Source organism: Triturus cristatus, chromosome 12 (assembly GCF_964204655.1).
Source record: "Triturus cristatus chromosome 12, aTriCri1.1, whole genome shotgun sequence".
Lineage (NCBI taxonomy): Eukaryota > Metazoa > Chordata > Amphibia > Caudata > Salamandridae > Triturus > Triturus cristatus.
Genome location: NC_140595.1, coordinates 706,414,922 through 706,423,219, shown reverse-complemented (window position 1 = coordinate 706,423,219; position 8,298 = coordinate 706,414,922). Strand labels below are relative to the sequence as shown.

Below are 8,298 nucleotides of genomic sequence, written 5' to 3'. Positions count from 1 at the left end.
CCATCTTGCGTGCCTGTGGTGGTTGTCTACCTTGTGGCGTCGTGCCACTGTTCTTTCCTCATTTGCTGAGTGGCGTCGTGCAACGATCTTCTCCTTCTTCCAACCAGGTTTTTCCTTTTCTTTTGCGGACCTGTTGCAGGCCTGTCCTGTCAGTAGGACTTGCATGTACCTCTTGGGGACTTCCAGTGGCACCATCCCCTCACAGGGATTTCACGGTGTCCCTCTTCTCTTCGCTCAAGGGCATCATACTTACACTTCGAGGCTGCACCGTCGTGGCGGCTGCTTCTTCCTTTCTTCTGGTGCGCTTGTCCGGAGTGGTCACTTTGCATGACGGGCTCCTTTGTGGCTGAGCGCTGTGACGTCCAGTCACGTGTCGCCATGCTGTCGGAGCGCCTGTCGTTGTGGTTGCCTGCCACATGGAGCGTGCGACTCCTCTCTTTCCTGTCGTGTGTCACTGCCGACTCTGTCCTGAGGCAGTGCGAGGGAGGACACTGTGTTTCCTTCAGCCCACTGCGGGGCTTCGCTGAGGCGGTGGAGATGCGGTTGCTCTCTGTACTGCGTCCAGCAGTGCTTCTCTCGGTGGAGATGTCTCTATCTCCTTGGCGCCGGCCTGTGCTGGAAGGTTCACTGGCGCTGCCTTCTGCGCGTATCCGACATGGCGCGCTCCATCTTCTCCTTGGGCACTCTCTTCTGGCACTGGACATGCCTGTTCTGTAACTTGCGGTTCTGGCTGTACGCCGGGAGGGGCAAAAGACTTGATCTCTTCGCCGGCGGTGGCGTTGGGTAGCCATGTGTGGTGCGTGTTTTGCACCAGGTTTTCTTGTGCTGTTGGCGGGGACAGCGACCTTGAAATGTTGCGATCCGTCTGGTAGCCCACTCTTGCAGGCGGAGTTATCTTAGGTGTTGCTTGCCTGGGCTGGATAAGCTTCAGGCTCCTTGGCTGTGTTGCTGGTCTGTGGCTGGCAATGCACCCAACACTTGTCATGGGTCTGACGCTGATGTCGGTCATGGTGGGCAGTCGGTGTGGATCAATTCAATTCATGAAGCTTTATTCGGTACATAAAAAATTACCATAAAGGCACAACAAAAGAACAAAACATACATTTAAATGTCAAGTGCAACAAATTAGCAAACCAAACCTAAATATTATAGATAAAATAGGTTAGAAACACATACTTTTCCTAGCCTCAATAGATTGAGTTTAAAACATAGCAGTAAAAAAACAGATATCGACATGTTGTAAGTTAAAAATTAAGCTCATAGCCTGATTAACTGTACGTACACCATATTTAAGAAACGTAGGTTTTAAATAGGCAATACGAAAATTCATATACAGTTTACAAATTAAAAGAAAGTGCTTAGTGCTTTGTTTGGAGACGCCATCACACATACAGGGCCCCTGCGGATGTTTCTTAATTATTGGCAGTGCCACTAAATAATGAGCTATACCAAACCTCAGTCTGGTCAGCACAAACTTGTGGGATGGCCTTGTCACCCATACCAGATAAATGGGTAAACCTTCAACATTGTTATGTTTGTTATAAAACATAACCGTAGATAGAGAGACATTAGCAATTGCCCGTTTCCTTGCAACAAATGCCAGGAAGTTAATTTTCAACTCTTGTTTCGGTATTAAAGATGCTGCATTAGGGTCCACCAGGATGTTTAGATTAAAAATCTCCGAGAAACATCTGACAACGTAATTTAACCAGGGTATATTTAAGAATGTATCCAGTGAGAGACAATCCTCAATGACCAATCTATTGAAAGATTTTTCTTCCTGAAGCCAGATAGAACGCCAGATCATGAGTGGCCTCAAAGAAAGTAGATCAGTAAGGAAATTAACGTCCAGCTCTCAATGGGTAAGCTCAGTACAAGCAGTAGATGGTAGTGACAGGAGTTTTTTTTTAAAAGCATTTTCCTCCAACTGCAAAGTATGGGCATGACAGTGTCCCCAAACACCCGCCCCATAGAGAGCAATACTAACACACCTAGCTTGATAGATCTTAAGCATGTCCCTGGTGCGACGGTCCCCAATCTTCGCCGCAAATCTGTAAACACCATGGGCGTTTTTTGCCATTTTAATACGAATATTTTTAAATTCATTGAGCCACTTTCTATCATTAGAGAAGGTTATACCAAGATAACAAAAAGTATCCACTTGATGCACCTTGTCTTTATCTATAAAAAAGGAATTTAAAACTTTACTTTTCTTTTTGCATCTGGCCTACATGTCATGATGTACGTTTTCCTCTTGTTGATGGTCAACTTCCTATCCTTAATAAAGGTAGAAAATCTATCAATCAAGCGCTGCAATCCTATTGGGGTTCTGGAGATCAAAACAGCGTCATCAGCATATAATAACACTGGCACAGGGGAGCCTTTGACCTGTGGGACGTCTGCTTTGATTGTTTTTAAAATTGCATCGATTCCATTAATAAATAAGGGGGGCCAGTACGCAGCCCTGTCTAATACCTCTTTTAACACTAAATGTTGGGGTACATTCTCCTTTAGTCCCAAAACGCACACAGGTTTGTAAATTCCCATACAGTCTAGCGAGGAAATAAATAATACCCTCTGAAGCACCTAACTGTAACAGGATTGACCATAAAATCAAATGGTCAACCATGTCGAAGGCGCTACTAAGGTCTGCAAAACAGAGGTAAAGTGAACCTGGCTTAGCCTCAGTGTATTTCCCGATCAATAGATCGAGATTTAGGCATTGATTGAGTGTGCCCCTGCCCTTTCTAAAACCATACTGACTGTCAGCTAAGATACCCTCTTGCTCGGCCCATTCCCCTAACCTCACTAACATGATGCTGCTCATAATTTTGACAGATGAGTCAAGAAGAGAGATGGGTCGATAGTTTTTTACATCAGACCTGCTGCCTTTCTTATGTATTGGGATAATAATGGATTCCCCCCATGTTTCGGGGGACTCAGTACATATAGCAGCATTAAAAACTATAGCCAACAGCGGGCTCCACAACTCGGGGGCTGTTTTATACACGTCTATGGGCACCCCGTCCGGGCCCTGGGCTTTCCCCCCCTTACTGGCACAGATGCCAGATTCAACCTCGCTAACTGTGATATTCAAGGGTAGGACAGGCCAACTATTCTGGCAGGCGCCCATACCACTATTAGAGTCAAACATATTTGAAAAATGGGCAACCCAGCCGTCAATCGGGACGTTAGAAGTTAACATTGGAGTATTCTCGTCCTTAAGAAAGGGAGAATTAACAGTGGCCCAAAACAAGGTACCGTTAGATAATTCAGCTGCTTGATTCAAAGAGTCCCATGCCAACTGCTGTAGCTCACTCTTCCTCCGCTTTAAGGCAAGCTTATATTGTAGCCTTAATTTAATTACAGAATCAGTGTCCCTAGGCCTTTTAACAAGAGCAAGTTTTAGTTCGGTTAGTGAACAGGTACACATATGATCAAACCATCTTGGTACATTGCTACGCTGGCCACCCCTGAGTTTAGTGAATCTAACCTCAATAGTTTTGTTGATATCCTTAAAAGCATTTAAAACTTGAGTTTCATCAGTACTATTATCAAAAATAAGGCTGATATTTATCAGGCAATCCCTCACAATAAAGCCAATTAAATTACAAGCTTTGTCCCCTGCCCATCTCAAACGGACACCGTTTGATCTATACGGTTCTATAATAGAGACCGAGGCGCCCGTTTTAACACGGCTATTACCCCAGAAAGTTGTTTCCAGAATAATACATTTGTGGTCGCTTAAAGCGGTTACTTCGATCCTGGGGGGAGCACAGCAGGAAATAATATTAGATGACACAATCACATGATCAATAACTGAGCAAGAATGGTGGCCCTTAAAAGTAGGGATAATTTGTCCAGATTCCTCTTTTGGGAGACCTAGAATTACTAAGTCATAACAACCCATAAAATAATTTAGTACATCACTATAGTTGTTATGACAAAAGTGCAGGTCATCCACTCCCGCGTCGTTGGTAAATCCACAGACTTTTTCAGTTGACAGTTCACATAATGGGATATTAAAGTCGCCAACCCAGACAAAATCAAAAGAAACATTAACTTCTAGGTGTAAATTTCCAACGGCGCTAGCCAGGTCACGGACGACTACATCCCTAGAACTATCAAAAATATTATTATAATAATTTAACAATAAGATGTTATGAGATTGTTCCTCTACCAACCAACGAATCTGAACATATTCTCCCGCTGTTAAGTACCTTTTTACTATAATTGGGCGGTGGATTGAAACTAATGTCAACAAACCACCTTTGGCTCTGCCCAACCCAGTGCCCTTCGCCACCAAATTATATGAGGCAAACCCCTCATAATTAATTTCTTCCTACACCACGTCTCCTGGAAACATACAATATCATAGGAGTTAATAAAATTCTGCCAGCCCGGAACCTTCCCCTTGGATTTCAATCCTGTGACGTTCCAGCTGGCTAAAATTATGCCTTTACCCCCTATGTTGGTCCTGTCTGGGGTAATAATTACGCCCAAATTATTTTCCTCCCTTTGATTTCCATTAAGTGGCCCCCTATAATCATTATCAGGAGGATCCTCCACCCTGGTTGGTTCCGGAACCAAGGTAACAATAGTGGTTTCGATAACCCATTTGTTAATAGTCTCACCCAAGGGTTTAGGGCTCTCCGGTGTGGATCCTCCTGCTAGGATCCCTTTTCACTTTCTTGTTTTTTTTCCGATCCTTCCCGGCCGGGTAGTGGTGCACCAGGGCCTCTCTTCCGGCCTGCCTTGCCGTTTGGGATGACAGGTGTGGAGTACGGCTGGCTGTCTGCTCTGGCCATGCAGTACCTCCGTTCTTCAGGGCGCTCTTTCTGGAGAGCTGCCAGATGTTGCTGATGCCGTTTTGGTGACTTGCCTTGATTGCAGCTGGTTCTGGGTGCTGGGTGAAACTGGTGCAGTGTTCTGTGCGGTGCTGACACGGGGGGCTGCTTGTATGCAGGCAGATGCGGATCTGGTTCGCAGCATTGAAAGCCAGGTGGAGCTGATGCCGGTAGTAGCGGCAGCTTTACCTTCTTGTGGTGGCTTTGCACATGGGTGCGCACCATGGTGTCTGGGTTGTTTCGGGTTTCTCTGTGTTAGTGCCTCACTGGGCTGCTTGGCGCTGGGGCTCTTCCACGAAAGTGGCTGTTTTGGTCCTCCAGATGCGGTGCGTGCACATGACCGCTGGGTGACGCTGCGTCTTGGTCTGCTTTCCCCGGGTCACGGCAGCCTTTGGGGTAATCCTTGCCGGTGCTCTGTGCTCCTTTCTGGTGATTCCGGTGTGGTCCCACCAAGGTTTGTGGCGCATTCATGCGGGTCTTGATGGAGTCTGGGTGCAGTGCGACCAGCGAGCACTAGGGTTCATGCAGTGCAGTAGCTTCCCTTCCGAAGGCAGGCCACACGGATCCAACGATGCGGGCAGGAGCTTGACTTGAGATTACAGGTGAGGGGCCTGAGACCCTTGTGGGGAGTTGGTGACTGCTGGCAGCGGTGGCGGAGAAAAACCAAGTCACAGGCAGCGAGGGACCGTTTGATTTACGGAGCGCGCCGCGGCTCTCACACTGATGCCAGCGGGTCGCGAGGCTTGCTGTTGCGTTGTGGAGGCGGCTGCGAGATGGCGCTGCCTGCAGGTGCTGACAAGGGATTTTGTTTTTGAAAAAAATTACTTGGTTGTCTTTTACAACAAATTATTAGGTGGATGTATTTAAATGAATTTTACATCAAAGACAGAATTGTCGTCAAGAATGATCATTAAATACAAAAGAGTACACCCACGGGGATTTTTTTCTGTGAATTGAACACAATTCTTTTTATATATAAATCAGAATAAAAAGAAGTACATAGGAGCCATTGGTTAGAGCAATATCTCATGAAAAACGGGTTACATCGATGTAACCCGTGCAGGTGCTGTCTCTTTGCTGACAGCGCCGGCCCATTCGCACTCACGGGCAATGAAAATGCGCCAATGGCGATTGGCACAGGGCCTCCCGCCACGTCGATGTCTCTTCTTTCCGTGGCACTTCCACATTGGGCAGCTGTTGGCGTGTGAGGGAGCGGGGTGGGGCCTTGAGTGTCGCTCTGTCACTGTCACTTGGGGATGACTGGACTATGCAGTCGAGGAGGCGACAACCTCGGCGCAGCTGCATGCACCTTGCGGTCATGGCGGGGGTTTGGTGCTCTCCCGGGATTCAGGCGATTGCTGGGAGCATCCCCCCACTCCTTCCTCTCGGTGCGGACACAGCGAGCGGGACAGCCTGCGGGTGCTTCAGGGCTTGCAGAGATGTTTAACTGACCTCGGTTGTCGAGCAGTCCGGCACTGCGGCTGTAGTGGCAGCAGTGCTTGGGCTGCGACGGGCGCCTGCCTATATTTTCCCCGTAGCATCGATTCAGGCAGCTCGTGTCCACCTTCCCCTGCAGCGTGGCCACGGCCGGCGTGCTGGTAAGGGGGCATGTGTGTGCCCCTATTCAGGCGACGCCGATCCTCCCGGGGCCAAGAGGCATGGCTGAGTGACACGAGGGGCACACTTCTCACCTCTGTCGTGGGTGGCGTGAACGAGCGCGCCGGGGTGCTGCCTTCCGGGCTTCTCTCCTCCCCTATGCGAGGCGAGGAAGGGCAGGCTAGCAGGTATGCGGGGTCAGCTACCCACCTCGTCGCCAGTGTAGTGTTGGGCCTCAGGCCCACATGGTGGTCAAGCACTGACACAGACTAGTATAGTGGTGCAACTGGCCCAGGGCACATGCGCCCAGCCCTATTAGCAGGGTCACCTCACTGGTGACGCCTGTGGTGGGTGGGTGTAGAGTGTGTATTACATCACAGGCTAAACACTAGAATGAATCCAGTCTGATACTATAAGTGGCTCACCTGTGTAAAGGCTACTGTGGGCTGTTAGAGACCAGCGCATCAACTGCTATTGTAAACCTTCGTTAGTTTTGGCAGAAACGCATGTTTTGCTGTTTGAAAAACGACCCTTTTCTTCTGTATGAAGAAAAAGGAACACGCGAGGCGTCTCTCGACAGTGGGGCGGGGCCCCGAGAATAATCTGGAAAGTTGTTTAAAGCAAGAATGAGTCACATTCTATTTTAATACACGTGACTCATGCACTATCCTGCCGAGTTCACAGCAAAGGTGGCGTTCAGAACTGCCTCAACTCTGTGGAACGTGGAGGAGAAGCAGGAAGTGAGGCACCGTCTCCACGCGCCTGTTACACCTGGACGACATTGAGTTGTAGTAGCCGTAGGTAACTTTGAAGTGGCACCTTGACGATTGTTAGTGGTCACATTTACAATATCTTTGTCAGGCAAATAAATGCGCTGAACATGCTGGGACTTGTATGTTCGTACTTACAACACAAATAGTGAAACTGCAAGGTGCAGCAGGTTTAGCGCTGTTGACTTCAAAACCAGGACTGGCCGAAATGGTGGGGGACAAAGCATCAGCAGTAAGGAACTGCACCGGCGCCAATCTTCGAAGACATTGTTATGTTGTATATATGTTCATACATAGACATAATCGAACACACCTTTAGATACACTTTGCTTCCTGGTCTTTGCTATGCGTGCAGGAAAACACCTGTTCTCTCTCTTTCTCCAGTCCGTCTTTATTTCTTGTGTTTGCCTTTATTTTGCGGCATGCTTCGCCCCCCTTCATCTGTTCAAGCACCCCCTCTCCCCGCCGTACCCTCACTGTTGAAGACCGCGTGCATGCCAGCATGCTATTCATATCACTGCGGCTGGAGCCGCGCACATGAAACGCGTTTTACTTCCATACTTTTCGTTATTCTTTAACACTGCACTCCGTGTGAATTTCCCATTAAATGCAGAATTATCATCCTGTTTTTTAATTTGCTTTCGTACTATTAACCAAAATTAAAAAGATTTTCGTAGTCGGCAGGATTCGAACCTGCGCGGGGAAACCCCAATAGATTTCTAGTCTATCGCCTTAACCGCTCGGCCACGACTACCGATGAGTCAATGTTTCCAGGGAAGGTATAGGACCAACTCACAATGTCCTTCTGACAGAGCTGTTTGGCGACGTTTTATTATTTAGCCCCAGGTGCGGCTCAATGAATGTTATATGTCTAAAAAGGATGCATTCGATTTTAAAAAAAAATATTTCCCTCGGCAGCAACGATGTAAGAGCGATGTAAACCTTAACTCCCAAAAAGATCAAAGCAGGTGAAGACATAGCTAGCAAATGGCACCTTCTAATGCGTGGCATCCGACGCCTTCGTAGCCAGCCTCAAGTCCCTCTAGAGCAGGGGTCTGAGGGGGAGGGGGGGGCTCAAGTGATTG

General features: G+C 47.9%; 1 non-coding gene across 1 annotated transcript; it reads right to left on the bottom strand.

Annotated features, from left to right (window-relative positions):
- Positions 1–7,885: 7,885 nt before the first annotated feature.
- Positions 7,886–7,967, bottom strand: TRNAS-AGA (transfer RNA serine (anticodon AGA)). Its single transcript has one exon. It is a non-coding gene; the product is annotated as a tRNA-Ser (tRNA).
- Between the last annotated feature and the right edge of the window lie 331 nt (positions 7,968–8,298).